This window comes from Capra hircus, chromosome 5, assembly GCF_001704415.2.
Source record: "Capra hircus breed San Clemente chromosome 5, ASM170441v1, whole genome shotgun sequence".
NCBI classification, from domain to species: domain Eukaryota; kingdom Metazoa; phylum Chordata; class Mammalia; order Artiodactyla; family Bovidae; genus Capra; species Capra hircus.
The window spans coordinates 99,382,002-99,400,219 of record NC_030812.1 but is presented as its reverse complement, the minus strand read 5'-3'; the positions used below and the strand labels follow the sequence as shown (position 1 = coordinate 99,400,219).

Below are 18,218 nucleotides of genomic sequence, written 5' to 3'. Positions count from 1 at the left end.
CAGCATCATCTTTTAGGGTTTGAAAGAACTCAACTGGAATTCCATCACCTCCACTATCTTTGTTCATAGTGATGCTTCTTAGGTCCACTTGACTTCACATTCCAGGATGTCTGGCTCTAGGTGAGTGATCACACCATTGTGATTATCTTGGTCATGAAGATCTTTTTTTTTTACCATTCTTCTGTGTATTCGTGCCACCTCTTCTTAATGTTTTCTGCTTCTGTTAGGTCCCTACCATTTGTGTCCTTTATTGAGCCAATCATTGCATGAAATATTCCCTTGGGATCTCTCATTTTCTTGAAGAGATCTCTAGTCTTTCTCATTCTATTGTTTCCCTCTGTTTCTTTGCACTGATCCCTGAGGAAGGCTTTCTTATCTCTTCTTGCTATTCTTTGGAACTCTGCATTCAAACGGGTATATGTTTCCTTTTTCTTTTTCTTTTCTTCTTTTCACAGCTATTTGTAAGGCCTCCTGAGACAGCCATTTTGCTTTTTGGCATTTCTTTTTTTTTGGGAATCATCTTTCTCACTGCTTTCTGTACAATATCACGAACCTCCACCCATAGTTCATCAGGCACTCTGTCTATCAGATTTAGTCCCTTAAAGCCATTTCTCACTTCCACTGTGTAATCAAAAGGGATTTTATCTAGGTCATACTTGAATGGTCTAGTGCTTTTTCCTACTTTCTTCAATTTAAATCTGTGTCTGAATTGCCAATAAGGAGTTCATGATCTGAGCCACAGTCAGCTCCCAGTCTTTTATTTTTTTGCTGACTGTATAGAGCTTCTCCATCTTTGGCTGCAAAGAATGTAATAAATCTGATTTCAGTATTGACTATCTTGTGATGTCCCCTTGTATAGTTTTCTCTTGTGTTGTTGGAAGAGGGTGTTTGCTATGACCAGTGCATTCTCTTGGCAAAACTGTGTTCGCCTTTGTCCTGCTTCATTCTGTACTCCAAGGGCTAATTTGCCTGTTACTCCAGGTGCTTCTTGACTTCCTACTTTTGCATTCCAGTCTCCTATAATGAAAAGAATGTCATTTTTGGGTGTTGGTTCCAGAGGGTCTTGTAGAGAACCATTCAACTTCAGCTTCTTCAGCATTACTGGTTGGGGCATAGACTGGGATTACCATGATATTGAATGGTTAGCCTTGGCATGAACAGAGATCATTCTGTCGTTTTTGAGATTGCATCCAAGTAAGTACCACATTTCAGACTCTTTTTGTTGCCTATGGCGGCTCCTCCATTTCTTGTGAGGGATTCTTGCCCATAGTAGTAGACAATGATCATCAGAGTTATATTCACCCATTCCAGTCCATTTTAGTTCACTGATTCCTAAACTGTTGACGTTCACTCTTGCCATCTCCTGTTTGACCACTTCCAATTTGCCTGATTCATGGACCTAACATTCCAGGTTCCTATGCAATATTGTTATTTACAGCATCAGACCTTGCTTCCGTCACCAGTCACATCCACTACTGGGTATTGTTTTTACTTTGGCTTCGTCTCTTTATTCTTTCTGGAGTTATTTCTCCATTGATCTCTAGTAGCCTATTGGGCACCTACAGACCTGGGGAGTATGTTATTAGTGTTAGTATTAGTTTAGTTAGTATTAGTGTGTCATTGATGTTATTCGTGTTTCCTTTAGTGAAGGATTTCTAGGAATAAGTTCTCTATGAACTTTACCTGGATTACCCAAATGTTAGGTGAATATTTTCCTTTAATCCTTCTTTCTTACTTCCCTCTCTGTCTCTCACTGTAGTTTTCTCTCTCTTCCTCTCTTGCTCTAGCTTTCCCTCTCTCTCCTTCTTTGTCCCCCTCTTGCCCCATTTTCCCCTGAGTATGTAAAATCTGTTGGTATTAAGTTGCAGACATGATGTTCCTTTATCTCTCCCTCCCAACAACAAAAACAACAACAAAATACTTCCGGGAATTTCCTTACATAACCACAGTTCAGTCAAAGCTTTAGAGATGTCAGCTCCAGATGACATGTAAGTGTAACCACATAAGAAACCCCAAAGATAGAACTGCCAAGTTGAATCTTTCCCAAATTACTGACCCAGGAAATCGTGAGTAAAATGAAAAAAAAAATTTCTTCAACTGCTAAGTTTGGGGGAAATTTTGTTATACAGTATTATTAAACAGGCACTTACCATATGACCAGCATTTGTAAATAGAGGAATATTTATCTTCTGATCTTGCATTTTACTATTTCTACTTTATGTTGATCTAATGTGCTGATACACGAGTTCTTAATTCAGTTATTAACTTTTACAGCTGTAGAATTTTCATTTGTTTTTGTTGTCATTTCTCTGCCAAGATACACATTGTGTTAATTAATTCTTTGAGAACTTTAATCATGGCTATTTAAATTCTCTGTCAGACTATAAAACTCCTAGAGGGAAACATAGGTAGAACACTGTTTGACATTAATTGCAACAAGATCTTTTTTGATTAACATCTTAGAGTAAGGAAAATAAAAACAAAAATAAACAAGTAGGGGATAATTAAACTTAAAAGCTTTTGCATAGCAAAGGTAACCATAAGCAGAACAAAAAGACAACTCTCAGAATAGGAGAAAATATTTTCAAATGAAGCAACTGACAAGGGATTAATCTTCAAAATACACAAACAACTCAATATCAGAAACCAAACAACTCAATGAAAAAATGGGAAAAAGACCTAAATAGACATTTTTCCAGATATACAGATGGCTAAAAAATACATGAAAAGATGTTCAACATCACTAATTATTAGAGAAATGCAAATCAAAACTACAGTCAGGTATTACTTCACATCAGTTAGAATGTCTATCATTAAAAAAATCTACAAACAATAAATGCTGGAGAGAATGCACAGAAAAGGGAATCCTCCTACATAAGGGTATGTAAATTGGTACAATTACTATGGAGAGCAGTATGGAGGTTCCTCAAAAAACTAAAAATAGAACTATTGTAGGACTCAGCAATCCCACTCCTGGGCACATACCTGGAGAAAATCATCATTCAAATGGGACACAGATGTATAGAACAGTCTTGTGGACTCTGCGGGAGAGGGAGAGGGTGGGATGATTTGGGAGAATTGCATTGAAACATGTATAATATCATATATGAAATGAGTCGCCGGACCAGGTTCAATGCATGATACTGGATGCTTGGGGCTGGTGCACTGGGACGACCCAGAGGGATGGTACGGGGAGGGAGGAGAGAGGGGGGTTCAGGATGGGGAACACGTGTATACTTGTGGCGGATACATGGTGATGTACGAGAAAACCAATACAATATTATAAAGTAATTAACCTGCAATTAAAATAAATAAATTTATTTAAAAAAAGATGCATTCATCCTGATGTTCTCTGCAGCACTATTTGCAACAGTCAGGACACAGAAGCAACCTAAATGTCCCTCACAGGAGGAATGGGTAGAGAAGACGTGATACATATATAAAATGGAATATTACTCAGCCATAAAAAGGAAAAAAAGTTGTGTCATTTGCAGAGACATGGATAGACTTAGAGATTGTCATGTAAAGTAAATCAGAAAGAGAAAAACAAATATTGTATAACATCACTTACATGTGGAATCTAGAAAAATGGTAGAGATGAACTTACTGCAAAGCAGAAATAGAAACACCACATAGATAACAAATATATGGATACTAAGAGGGAAAATGAAGAGCGGGATGGATTGGAGATTGGCATTTACATACTGTTGATGTGCTGTGCTTTGTCCTTAGTCCCTCAGTCGTGTCCAACTCTTTGTGACCCCAAGGACTGTAGCCCACCAGGCTCCTCTGTCCATGGGGATTCTCCGGGATAGAATAGTGGAGTGGGCTGCCATGCCCTTCTCCAGGGGATCTTCCCAACCCGAGGATCAAACCCAGGTCTCCTGCGTTGCAGGCAGATTTTTTACCATATGAGCCACCAGACTCAAAAGCCCTACACTATTGATACTAAGTGTAAAATAGATATCACCTGGAGAATCTCATAGACATGGAGCCTGACAGGCTACAATCCATAGTGTCACAGAGTCAAACACAACTGAAGTGACTTAGCATGCACTCACACATAATAACCTATTGTATAGCACAGGGAACGCTACTCAGGGTTCTGTGGTGACCTAAATAGGAAGTAAATCCAAGAAAGAGGGGATATACATATACATATATATATATGTACGTATGTATATATGTGTGTGTGTATGTTGTTATTGTTTAGCTGCTGAGTTGTATCCAACTCTTTTGTGACCTCTTGGACTGCAGCCTGCCATGCTCCTTTGTCCATAGTATTTCCCAGGCAAGAATACTGGAGTGGCTTGCCATTTCTTTCTCCAGGGGATCTTCCCAACCCAGGGATGGAACTCCAGTCTCCTGTTTGGCAAGCAGATTCTTTACCATTGAGTCACCTAGGAAGCCCATATGTATAACTTACTAAATTTGCTGTACAGCAGAAGCTACCACAATATTGTAAGCAATTATACTCAAATAAAAATTAATAAAAATAAATAAAATACATTCTCTGTTAGGTAACTCTAAGAGTCAAATACCCTGGGAAATTTTTTAATGTTTCTTTTTCCTCTCGGTTTTCCATGAGATCTCTTTTATGTATGTATTTTTTAAAAAACTAACATTGTAGATAAAAAATTGTACAAATCCTTCAGAAAGGATCTTGTTTTGCTTCTTCTATTTAAGGGCTAGATTTAAGGACAGACCAACTTATTTAAACCTATTCTTAATGCAAAGCTTGGCTTAAAACAGGATTTGTGGCCTTGTCAGTACCAGGCCTGGAAAATCCCATGGACAGAGGAGCCTGGTAGGCTGCAGTCCATGGGGTCGCAGAGAGTCGGACACGACTGAGCAACTTCACTTTCACTTTTCCCTTTCATGCCTTGGAGAAGGAAATGGCAACCCACTCCAGTGTTCTTGCCTGGAGAATCCCAGGGATGGGGGAGCCTGGTGGGCTGCTGTCTATGGGGTCGCACAGAGTTGGACACGACTGAAGTGACTTAGCAGCAGCAGCAGCAGTACCAGGACTCTTCATAGAGAAAGGAAGCACTAAAATTATGATAACTTTACTGGTATGTTGCAGCTTTCATCTCAGCTCCATCACTGGGTCATTTTTTTTTTCTTTTGAAATTTTTACTTTATATTGGGGTATAGCCGATTAACAGTGTTACTATAGTTTCAGGTGAACAGCCAGGGACTCGGCCATATATATACATGTATCCGTTTTCCCCCAAATTCCCCTCGCCTCCTACAAATTATTTAGTTTAACTGAGTTTCCTGTTCAACCCTCCCAACCCTCTTATCATTGCTGTTTCTTCAGGAAATCAGACCCAGGTGCTGTCCCAGTGCAACGATTCCGTGTCTGAACCAGCAGGGTTTGCAACCTCAGAGGAGAGCGCCCCCTACTGCTCAGGTGAGGGTCCCACAGGACAGAAGACCCCTCTCATTCCCCAGGTCCACGCCCCATTGTCCCATTTCTCTCTCCTCAGACAGCAGACAGCTCCGCCTGGTGGACGGGGGCGGTCCCTGCGCCGGGAGAGTGGAGATCCTTGCCCAGGGCTCCTGGGGCACCATCTGTGATGACGGCTGGGACCTGGACGATGCCCGCGTGGTGTGCAGGCAGCTGGGCTGTGGAGAAGCCCTCAATGCCACGGGGTCTGCTCACTTCGGGGCGGGATCAGGGCCCATCTGGCTGGACGACCTGAACTGTGCTGGAAATGAGTCCCAGGTGTGGAGGTGCCCTTCCCGGGGCTGGGGGCAGCACGACTGCAGACACAAGGAGGACGCGGGGGTCATCTGCTCAGGTCAGCACTCCACACTGTCCACAGGCTGGGGAAGGGGTGGGGCCCTGGAGGACGGGGATCTGAGCCCTGAGGGAGAGATGCTGAAAGGACCAGAAAGGAGGCTTCCTCCCATGGAGCCTGTCTTTCCAGCAGACAAGATGAGGTGCTTTTACTTCCTCCTGCAGCAGCTGACAATCTGGTGCTTTCTTCTCAATAGTGTTCCCTGGCAGAGCCTTTTCTTACAGTTTTTCTTGAAATCAGGGCTCACCCTTCTGGTACATATGGTAGAGAAGTCTTAAAGCCATGGTGCTAGTTTTTGTTTGTTCTATAACAAATTGCCACATAGTTAACGGTTTAAAACAACATATTTATTTCCTTACACTTCTCTAGCTTAGATGTCCAGCAGGGATCTCACTGGACTGGGATCAAGGTATCAGCAGGGCCACAACACTTCTGAGCCTCTGGGAAAGAATCTGTTTCCTGTCTTTTCAAGCTTCTAGAAGCTGCCTGCCTTCCTTCACTCATAACCCCCTTCTGTTCATCATCAGACCAGCAACGCTCCACCTCTCTTACCGTTATACATATTCACATCTCCCTGTAGCCAGAATGAGGAAAAGGATCCCCCTTTAAAGGATAGTGAGTCTAAGAATGTGATTAGACTGTGCTAAGGTGGTTAATCCACCATATTTCAGGTTAATCTCACCTTCCCAAGGTCCTTACCTTAATCAAAAGTCCCTTTTGCCAGATAAGGAAACAGTCACAGGTCCATTATTCTATCTGCCTTTGCACTGTCCACATCACATCCCTTTCATACACTCTCTTAGATGTTTTGTCAGGAAGCAGGAGTCAGCTCCCTCTCCCTGCAGGTGTCCAGGTTGGTCTTCTGCTCACTTCATATCCACCACATCACGGTGGTAGAAATATTTAGAAAGACAGACACAAATGGACAAAGTCAGGTGAAAAGGAGACAGGTTTCACTCTGGTCATCTAATGGATTTGCTTCCTCAGCCAGGTCATAGATGAATGTTCACAATTTTGGGGAGAGAGGAAAACCCAGAGCACTGAGTGGGGTGCTCACTGTGTCCTGTCTCCTCCCTTTCAATCTTAGAGTTCCTGGCCCTCAGGATGGTGAGCGAGGACCAGCAGTGTGCTGGGTGGCTGGAAGTTTTTTACAACGGGACCTGGGGGAGTGTCTGCCGCAGCCCCATGGACGATGTCACCGTGTCCATCATCTGCAGTCAGCTTGGCTGTGGGGACAGTGGAACCCTCAGCTCTTCTGTTGCTCTTAGGGAAGGTTCTAGACCCCGGTGGGTAGATTTAATCCAATGTCGGAAAACAGATACCTCTCTCTGGCAGTGTCCTTCTGACCCTTGGAAATACAGTTCATGCTCTTCAAAGGAGGAAGCCTACATCTCATGTGCAGGTGACTTATGTCTGTTTCTGTGTCTGTCCCAACCCTGTAGGAAGTTATTAGTGAGATTTCATATTTTAAAATCTAAATGATGGGTTTAAGTTGAGTTTATAAAATGAATTTTGGATGGAGCTAATTTTATCCACTGTTTCAAACTTGTTTATTAAAATTTTTTTATATAATTGACATAACTCTATATTGTTTGCCATTGCAACATAATAGTTATGAATTTTTGTATATTGATAAATGATCACTACAATAAGTCTAGTTATACCCATCACCATATATGTAGCTAAATATTTTTCCTATATGATAAGAATGTTTAAGATGTATTTTCTCACCATCTTTCAAATAGACAATATGGTAGTCATTATGGTCACCATGCTCTCTTCACTTATTAATTTTATAACTTGCGGTTATACCTTTTGACTACCTTTGCCCACACCAAATCCACCACCTCTGGTAGCCACGAACTACTCAGAATCTCTGAACTTGCTTTTTGCTTTAAGATTACATATATAAATGAGATCATATGTTGTTTTCTTTCTCTGATTTGTTTCACTTAGCATAATGCCCTCAAGGTCCATCCATGTTGTTGAAACTGGCAAGATTTTCTTCTTTTTTATTGGTGGATATATATCTACATTACATTTTCTTTCTTCATTCATCCATCAGTGAAGACTTACATTGTTTGGCTCTTGTAAATATTGCTATAAAATACTAAAAGATGATGTTGTTCAAGTGCTGCGACCAATATGTCAGCAAATTTGGAAAATTCAGGCGTGGCCACAGGACGAGAGAAGGTCAGTTTTCATCCCAATCTCAAAGAAAGGCAATATCAAAGCATGTTCAGACTACCCCACAATTGTGCCCATTTCACATGCTAGCAAGGTTATGCTCAAAGTCTTTCAAGCCAGGCTTCAGCAGTAAGTGAACTGGGAACTTCCAAGATGTACAACTGGGTTTCAAACAGGCAGAGGAACCAGAGATCAAATTGCCAACATTTGCTGGATCATAGAGTAAGCCAGAGAATTCCAGAAAAACATCTGCTTCACTGACTGCACTAAAGTCTTTGACCATGTGGATCTCAACAAACTATGGAAAATTCTTAAAGAGATAAGAATACCAGAGCGCCTTACCTGCCTCCTGAGAAACCTGTATGCAGGTCAAAAAGCAGCAGTTAGAACTGGACATGAAACAACCGACTGGTTCTACATTGGGAAAACAGTTCGTCAAGGCTGTATATTGTCACTCTGTTTATTTAACTTATATGCAGTGTACATCATGGGAAATGCCTGGCTGGAAGAATCACAAGCTGAAATCAAGATTGCTGTGAGAAATATCAACAACCTCAGATAGGCAGATGATACCACTCTAATGGCAGAAAGTGAAGACGAATTGAAGAGCCTCTTGTTGAGGGTGAAAGAGGAGAGTGAAAAAGCTGGCTTAAAGCTCAACATTCTAAAAACTAAGATCATGGCATCTGGCCCCATCACTTCATGGCAAATAAAAGAGGGAAAAGTGGAAACAGTGACAGATTTTCTTTTCGTGGGCTCCAAAATCTCTGCCGATGCTGTTTTCAGCCATGAGATTAAAAGAGGCTTGCTCCTTGGAAGGAAAGCTATGACAAACCTAGACAGAGTATTAAAAAGCAGAGACATCAATCTGCTGACAAAGGTCCATATAGTCAAAGTTATGGTTTTTCCATTAGTCATGTATGGATGTGAGAGTTGGATTATAAAGAAGCTGAATGCTAAAGAGTTGATGATTTTGAATTGTGATGCTTGAACACCACAATTGAATTGAAAGTCCTTTGGGCAGAAAGGAGATCAAACCAACCAACCCTAAAGGAAATCAACCTTGAATATTCTTTGGAAGGACTGATGCTGAAGCTGAAGCTCCAGTACTTTCGCCACTTGGTGAGAAGAGCTGACTCATTGGAAAAGACCCTGATGCTGGAAAATATTGAAGGCAAAAGAAGAAGGGGGCCACAGCGGATGGGATAGTTAGATAGCATCACCAGTTCAGTGGACATGAATTTGAGCAAACTTTGGGAGTTAGTGAAGGACAGAGGAGCCTGGCGTGCTGCAGTCCATGGGGTTGCAAAGAGTCAGACACATTCTAGCAACTGAACACATGTTGCTGCAGTGAACACTGGGTTTTCAAGTTAGTGTTTTTGTTTCCTTCAGATAAATACTCCAAAGTGAAATTCCTAAATCATATGGCAGTTCTATTTTTAATTTTTGATGCACCTCAACTGTTTCCATAGGGGCTACATCAATTTACATTCCCTCTAACTGTGCAAAAGCTTTCCTGTCTCTTCACATTCTCCTCAACTCCTGTTATTTCTTCTTTTGGATAAAAGCCTTTCTAGAGGATATGAGGTAATATCTCATTGTGGTTTTGATTTGTATCTTCTGATGATTAGTAGTGTTAAGCACGCTTTCATGTACCTATTGGCAAGTTGTATGTATTCTTTAAAAAAATGTCTGTTCAGGTTCTCTGCCCATTTAAAAAAAATCAGATTTCTTTTTTGCTACTGAGTTGTTTGAGTTCCTTGTGTACTTTGCATAATAATCCTTACCAGAAATATAATATGCAAATATTTTCTCTAATTCCATAGGTTGCTTTTTCATTTTGTTGATGGTTCCCTTAATTGGGCAGAAGCTTTTTAGCCTTATGTCATCACAACCACTTGTTTTTACTCTTGTTCCCTTTGCTTTTGGTGTCAAATCCAAAAAAAATCATCACAAAGAATGACATCAAGGATTTTATTTTCTGTTTTTTCCTGTAGAAATTTTATGGCTTCAGGACTTGTGATCAAGTCTTTAATTTATTTTGAGTTAATTATTGTGAATGGTGTAAGATACTGGTCCAGTTTCATTTTTTGCATGCGACTGTCCAGTATTCCTAATGCCATTTACTGAAAACGCTGTCCTTTCCCCACTGTATATTCTTGGCTTCCTTGTCAAAAGTTAATTTACCATAGAAATGTGGGTTTACTTACGAGCTCTCTATTCTGTTCCATTGATCTCTGTGTTCATTTTCATACCAACAACATACTGCTTTGATTAGTATAGCTTTGTAATATAGTGTGAAATCAGGAAGCACAACACCTCTAGCTTTGTTATTCGCTCTCAAGATTGCTTTGATGTTCAGCATATTTTGTGATTCCATGCAAATTTTAGGATTATTTCTTCTGTACCTGTGAAAATTTCTATTGGAATTTTGATATGGATTGCAGTGAATCTGTAGATTGCTTTGGGTAGTATGGGCATGTTAATAATATTAGATCTTCCAGTCCATGAGAAGAGAATATCTTTCCATTTATTTGAGTCATCTTCAGTATCTTTCATCAGTGTCTTATAGTTTTCAGTGTACAGGTCTTTCACCTCCTTGGTTAAATTTATTCCTAGGTTTTTAATCCATTTTCATGCAAATGTAAATAGAATTGTTTTCTCCTTATGGCAGTTTCTTGTTAGTGTATAGAAATGCAACTGATTTTTGTATATAGATTTTTCATTCTACAACTTTACTGATTGTATTAGTTCTCATATTTTTGGTGAAGTCTTTAGTGTTTTCTACATATAATATCAAGTAAGGGAGTTTCTTTCCTCATGATTTGGATGGTAAAGAATCTGTCTGCAATGCAAGAGACCTGGGTTCAATTCCTGGGTTGGGAAGATCCCCTGGAGGAGGAATGGCAACCCACTCCAGTATTCTTGTCTAGAGAAACCCATGGACAGAGGACCCTGGTGGGCTATATTCCTTGGGATCACAAAGAGACGAAACACGAGGGAGCGACTAACACTTTCATTTTCCAATCTGGAAAAGGTGCCAATTTGGATACCTTGATTTTCTTTTTATTGCCTGATGGACCTGGATAGGACTACCAAAGCTAAGTTGAATAAAAGTGGTGAGAGTAGACATTTTTGTCTTGTGTCTGATTTCAGAGGAAAAGCTTCTTTTTTAATAGTCAAGTATGATGTTAGCTGTGAATTTCTCACATGGCCTTAATTATGCTGAGATGCAATCCTTCAATACCTACTTTGTAAAAGAATTTTTACCATAAATGGATGTCGAATTTGTCACTTTTTCTGCATCCTTTGAGGATACGATTTTTATCTTTATTTTGTTTATTTGGTGTATCACATTGATTAATTGTGAATGTTGAACTATCCTTGCATCTGTAGAACAAATATCACTAGATCATGGTGTATGATTCTTTTAATGTTATTGTCAAGTTAATTCAGTTTTCTAATATTTTGTTGAGGATTTTTGCACTTATATTTATCAGAGTATTAGCCCATAATTTTCTTTTCTCATGGTGTCCTTATCTGGCTTTGGTATCAGAATAATGTTGGCCTCATAAAGTGAATTTGGAAGAATTCCTTTCTTCTGTTTTTGGAAGAGTTTGAGAAGGCTCTACCACTAAATACTGTTACATTGGGAATTGAGATTTTGACAGTAAATGTTGAATGAAATAAATAAATGTTGGGGAGGGTGACAAATAGTCAAACCATAGCACCTTATTCCTTCTACATTTCTCTCTCTGTTTCTCTCCTTCCCTCCCCGTCCACATGCACAAACCCACGGCTAAGAATGTGGCGAGAGATATTTCAAAAGCAGAGGCTCACTCTCTTCCTTGCCTCTCTTTTTTCATCTCTTTGTCTTTTCCATTTGAAGGCCAAAGAGGCGTTAAACTGTTAGACCTTTTATTGATGATGTTTTCCCTACAGTTAAACCCCGTGAACTGAGAGGCGGTAAAGTCTTGAAAATGAGCAACCCCTCACAGAGGTCCTGCCATCATTTTCTCAGACGTTCTCTACATAGAGTGGGTAGGAGGTTTGATAGGATGATCTGGAAAGAATATTCAAATTTTGATACTTTATGACAGGTACTATTTACCCTTATTTTGTGTGTGTGTGTGTTGTTTTGAATTTGTATTTATTTCTATCAGCTTCAATTCTTTTATATACATATTTTCAGTCTTTTGTTCATTGTTTGTAGGAAGAAGACCCAAGAGCTGTCCAACTGCTGCCCCCTGCACAGGTACATCAGCCCCGCCCCATCCCCTGTGGCTCCCAGGGTCTCCTTCCTCCCACCAGGGCAGTCACAGGAGGGGCTGCTGCCTTTTCAGACAGGGAGAAGCTCCGGCTCAGGGGAGGAGACAGCGAGTGCTCAGGGCGGGTGGAGGTCTGGCACAGCGGCTCCTGGGGCACCGTGTGCGATGACTCCTGGAGCCTGGCAGAGGCCGAGGTGGTGTGCCAGCAGCTGGGCTGTGGCCAGGCCCTGGAAGCTCTGCGAGCGGCAACATTCGGCCCTGGAAATGGGAGCATCTGGCTGGACGAGGTGCGGTGCGGGGGCCGGGAGTCCTCCCTGTGGGACTGTGCTGCGGAGCCCTGGGGGCAGAGCAACTGCAAGCACGAGGAGGATGCTGGTGTGAGGTGCTCTGGTGAGTGAGGGGCTCGGGGTTCGCCCTGGGTGAGCTGGGGCAGCACGGGGTAGCAGACTGAGCCGGGTATGGTTGGCAGTTTGTATCCTGACAGCATCTTGGTGCTGGGGCTCTGATCTAGGACGGGAGAGCTGGGAGGACTGGATACTGATGTTGTGGAGACTGAGGGGTGATTTCAGGCTCAGGAGGGAAAAATGAGCTGCCCTGTGTTCTGGCCAATCACCCTGCTCCAAACTGCCGTTTTTCTCTTTAGGTGTAAGGACATTGCCCACGACTACAGCAGGTACTGTGATCCATCCACGGGCAGGGGAAAATACTTAAATACTGGGGACCTGTTCTGCGGGCTCTCTGACAGCTCAGGAGAAGAAAGAGCCTGAGGAGTTTGTGGCTGTTGGGGAGGAGCCAAGGCATTACTTTGGGGAAATCCCCTGCCTTGGTTCCCAAGGTCAAATGTTCTCATGCCTAGGGGTCCAAGTGAGTCTGGTTCCCATGTTGTAGAATCTAAGTATATCCCACCTGCCCCTGTGTGTTGCTCATCATCAGTGAGGTGCGGGTCCCAGGACTGTTTGATGCTCTGTCTCCTGAAGCCCAAGGAGAAGGGATGAACTGGGTCCTCAGAGGCTGTCTCGGCAGGGCAGCTCCCTGGCAATCCCTGGCTCTGCCTCAGGGCCACATTGGCCAGAGTGGAGTTGACTTGTCTCAGGAGGAGACCCAGAGGAGGCTAGTCTGTTAGTGTACTTGTGTCTGAGGCTGGGATGCCATCATCTGGAGCTCCCTGGAAATGCTGGCAGGGGTTTCTCTGTGCCTCTGTGTGACCTTCTCCAACCTTCTTCCCTTGTTTTCCTTAGGGACAAGAACAACCTCAAATCCTCTCCCTGGTGTCTTCTCCCTGCCTGGGGTCCTCTGCCTCATCCTGGGGGCACTTCTCTTCCTGGTCCTTGTCATCCTGGTGACTCAGCTGCTCAGATGGAGAGCAGAGCGCAGAGGTGGGCTGCAGGGGGAACTGGGGACCAGGGAGAGTGTGTGCAGGCAGGAGATGGGACAGGTGTTAGGAGGGGAACCTGGGCCAGGTCTCTGTTCTTAGTCTGAAGACTCCATGTGCTCCATGCTGAGCTCTAAGGGCTGAGTAGACAGAAGTTCTTAGGACTAGGGCGTGAACTCTCATAAGTCATGTACTCTCCTTTGAGACCAGACAAGTTGGGGCTGAGCTGTGGATTCAGGTCAGATGAGGGGAGAAGGTGCCGACACGGTGCACAGGGTGGGAGGTTAAGCCGAGGCCTTGGCAGCCCCCGTGTGAGCACTGGGGAGATGAAGGTGGGCTGGCTGGATCGGGGTGTCTGGGGCTGCTTCTCTGACCTGCTGGGGGATCTCTCAGACTTATCTAGCCACGAAGATGCTCTTGCTGAAGCCGTGTATGAGGAGCTCGATGACTTTGTGACTCGGAAAGAGGGTCTTCTTGGTAGTCCAGGTAGCTGTCTCTCTCTGCCTTCCTGGGACCTCTGGTTGTCACCACTTACTGGGTGTGCGGGTCTTCTCAGCATCCACAGACCCTGCATGTGCCCCAGGCTCATAGAGGCGGCTCTCCAAAGTGGCAAGATGGCCTCTCGAGCCTTGTGAGCCCCCAGCCTCCATTTACATGGCAGGAGCCAGGCTTGTCCCTTCACAACCTTAACACAGGTCCCGTGGGTGTGGGGAGGGTCGTTCTGTGTGTTGTGTGATGTTTGTCTCCACATTAGGCTTCCTGTCAGATGACTCAGTGATTAAACTGCCGTATTACACCAGGGACGGTGAGGAGTACAGTGACTACAGATCTGCACCAGGTAAAGGAGGTGAACCCACCTCGGCTGGGCTTTGGGGAGGAGAGTTTCCCTCCTCATAGTGTCGAGATGCAAGGGAAACAGTCTTCCTTTGACGGACCAGAGGCATCCCTTGTGTCCAGATGGGATTCGTCCTTCTCCTTCTCTAGCTGTTCTGTGGTGTCTCACATTGGGGCTGGTCTCTCTTTGTCCAGAATCACAAGAGGCACACAATGTTTTAAAAAATAACATCTGTAAAGCACAATTTGTTGAAGTACTTTAGTAATGTTCAGTGGCATAAGAGTAGCTTTGTGATATGTAGTTTCCTTCAGGAAATCTTAAGAGATATAAAATCATGTTTTGGTTTATGGGTACATCAAAATGAAACATGGTCTTAGAGAAAAAGTCTTAAATCAAGAAGTGACTGGTGCCTCTATTTAGCAATTCAGAAACCCTTGATCATAAGGGATCTTAGATATTTCCCAGACCAACCCACTTACTGTGGTTTCATCAGATCCCCTTGTCTCTCTTGGAACCCCCAGATCAGAGGACTGATGTCCCTGCTGAAAATTACGATGATGCTGAAGAGGTATTAGTGCCTGGGGCTCCTCCTGCCTCTCAGAGGAGTGAGGAAAAAGTGTTCCCAGAGGAGAATGGGGCGAGATCCCCCCAGAAAGGTGAGTGGGGTCAGCTGATCTACTATTTTTCAATCTGGAAAGGGTGAATTTGTGCTCCTTAATGCCCAGCCTCCCTAGAGATTAAAAATATAGGTAATCTCATACATTTGATAGCATCATCTTGACCATATGCCATATTTAATGCCATTAGATTCCTTGTAAGGAGTGAGGAATCATGCTACTTTTGGCATTTATGTCTCCCTAATGTGACATAAACTTATCATTTTATATGTGATATACTTACATTAAGATTTATAGGTTATGGAATTTCCTTGTAGTCCAGTGGTTAGGACTCTGTGCTTTTACTGCTAGGGCTTATGTTCAACTCTGGTCAAGGAACTAAGATCGCACAAGCATTGTGTCATGGCCAAAAGAGAAATTTATTGATTAATTGAGCATATTTATAAAGAAAACTAAGTGCCAAATAATTGATGCTTTGGAACTGTGGTATGGACTGCAAGGATATCAAACCAGTCAATCCTAATGGAAATCAGTTCTGAATATTCATTGGAATGACTGATGTTGAAGCTGAAGCTTCAATACTTTGGCCATCTGATGTGAAGAACTGACTCATTGGAAAAGAACCTGATGCTGGAAAAGATTGAAGACAGGAAGAGAAGGGGATGACAGAGGACGAGATGGTTGGATAACATCACCAACTCGATGGAGCTGAGTTTGAGTAAGCTCCGGGAGTTGGTGATGGACAGGAAAGCCTGGAGTGCTGCAGTCCATTCAGTGGTAAAAAGTCAGCCACAAGTGAGTGGCTGAACTGAACTGATGCATGAAAGGTAGAGATTTAAAAATATATATTGCAGTATTGAATTGGGTGAAACATTTTTATAATCTAAGATGAGCTCTGTTCATATGTTAACATTAACAAGTACAAAGTCTATGATACATGGTGACCTTAACATTAAGCCATGGTGGTGGGTCATAGACTCCGCATTTGTGATCAGTTCACTGGGCTGGAAGAAGCACAAGCTGAAGTCAAGATTGCTGGGGGAAATATCAATAACCTCAGATATGCAGATGACATCACCCTTATGGTAGAAAGTGAAGAAGAACTAAAGAGCCTCTTGATGAAAGTGAAACAGGAGAGTGAAAAAGTTAGCTTAAAGCTTAACATTCAGAAAACTAAGATCATGGCATCCAGTCTCATCACTTCATGGGAAATAGATGGGGAAACAGTGGAAACAGTATCAGACTTTATTTTTTTGGGCTCCAAAAATCACCGCAGATGGTGATTGCAGCCATGAAATTAAAAGACCCTTACTCCTTTGGCTCAGACGGTAAAGCATCTGCCTGCAATGCGGGAGACCTGGGTTTGATTCCTGGGTCGGGAAGATCCCCTGGAGAAGGAAATGGCAATCCACTCCAGCTCTTGCCTGGAAAATCCCATGGACAGAGGAGCCTGATAGGCTACAGTCCATGGGGTCGCAAAGAGTCGGACACGACTGAGCAACTTCAGTTACTTTTCTTTCTTTCTTTACTCCTTGGAAGGAAACTTATGACCAACCTAGATAACACATTAAAAAGCAGAGACAGTACTTTGCCAACAAAGGTCCGTCTAGTCAAGGCTATGGTTTTTCCAGTGGTCATGTATGGATGTGAGGGTTGGACTGTGAAGAAAGCTGAGCGCCGAAGAATTGATGCTTTTGAACTATGGTGTTGGAGAAGACTCTTGAGAGTCCCTTGGACTTCAAGGAGATCCAGTCAGTCCATCCTAAAGGAGACCAGTCCTGGGTGTTCATTGGAAGGACTGATGCTGAGGCTGAAATTCCAATACTTTGGCCACCTCATGCGAAGAGTTGACTCATTGGAAAAGACCCTGATGCTGGGAGGGATTGAGGGCAGGAGGAGAAGGGGATGACAGAGGATGAGGTGGCTGGATGGCATCACCGACTCGATGCACATGAGTTTGAGTGAACTCCGGGAGTTGGTGATGGACAGGGAGGCCTGGCGTGCTGCTATTCATGGGGTCACAAAGAGTTGGACATGACTGAGTGACTGAACGGAACTGAACTGAAGGTCTAATTTGCTCCAGTTATTTCAGTAGCCAGGAGAAGACACTCATTCACTATAAAAGAATATTTCTCCATTTGAGGGCCTGTGCAGTTTCTGAGGAGGGGTCATCTGTGGCTGTACCTGTGATACTATTTGTGAACATTTGGGATCAGAGGTCAAGTCAACTAAGAGCAGACTTGGGTTGTGAGTGAGGAATTCAGATTTTTCCTGTCTCCAGTCTCCCTTTTATAGTGAATTTGCATCTATCACCTGTGAAAGGAGAACATTTAAATTCCTTTTTATGATTCTTACTGTTGTTGAGCATCTCCTTGGTATTGTGTAGCCTGGAAGCAGGTCTTCCCAGAGCTCCTGTGTGAGCACAGCCTCAGCTCCTGTGATGCAGGATTTCCAAAGGAGCTGAGGCCCCAGAAACCACATAAACTGGATCTGAGAGGAGAGATGGGATCTATCCTCACTGTAGCTGATGTGAAATAGCCTGAACCTCCTCCCCACTCCTGGGTCCCAGGGGTGCTTTGTCATCACCACTTGCTTGACTCCCTTCCACTGTAGGGCTCTGTCCTGTCCCCATGTCTCAGTTCTAATCAAACTTCTCTTTACTATTTCAGGCTCTTCTCTGAACTTCTCCAGAGAGGTGGCTGATCTTGGGGAAGGAGAAGAGAGCCCCTGGCTGCTCCAGGGGAAGAAAGGGGACCCTGGGTATGATGACGTTGAGCTAAGTGCCTTGGGAACACCTCTAGTAACTTTCCCATGATCTTGTATTAAATATGAGATGAAGACTCAGATATTCTAATTGCTTGTATTTCAGTAGAGTAGTGCTGACCTGTAACTGTTTTATATGGAAATTGCTCAAAATGAAATATTCTGAATAAAGTAACTTTTTGCTGTGTTGGTAATTTAGCAAGTTCCATGTCAAATGCTTTTAGAGGATTGGTCCTCAAACACCATTTTCCTTACAGAAAATGCAAGATGAGTGAGCTGACCTGCTCTCTCACCTGTCTTAGAGGCTAATGAGAGCATGATTTTACCCTGGATCACAAATGCTCCAGGTCACTCTTATTTAGAAAAGGATGT

At 43.0% G+C, this 18,218-nt stretch overlaps 1 long non-coding RNA gene across 1 annotated transcript in view; it reads left to right on the top strand.

The window, feature by feature from the left end:
- LOC102184231 overlaps positions 1-17,983 on the top strand; it is a 76,674-nt gene extending 58,691 nt beyond the window's left edge. Inside the window, exons 6-15 of the long non-coding RNA XR_001918145.1 lie at positions 5,321-5,413; positions 6,892-7,206; positions 12,205-12,246; positions 12,335-12,649; positions 12,903-12,932; positions 13,498-13,635; positions 14,025-14,117; positions 14,386-14,470; positions 14,977-15,122; positions 17,753-17,983. This is a non-coding gene — a long non-coding RNA (antigen WC1.1). The remainder of the gene's footprint in view (positions 1-5,320; positions 5,414-6,891; positions 7,207-12,204; positions 12,247-12,334; positions 12,650-12,902; positions 12,933-13,497; positions 13,636-14,024; positions 14,118-14,385; positions 14,471-14,976; positions 15,123-17,752) is intronic.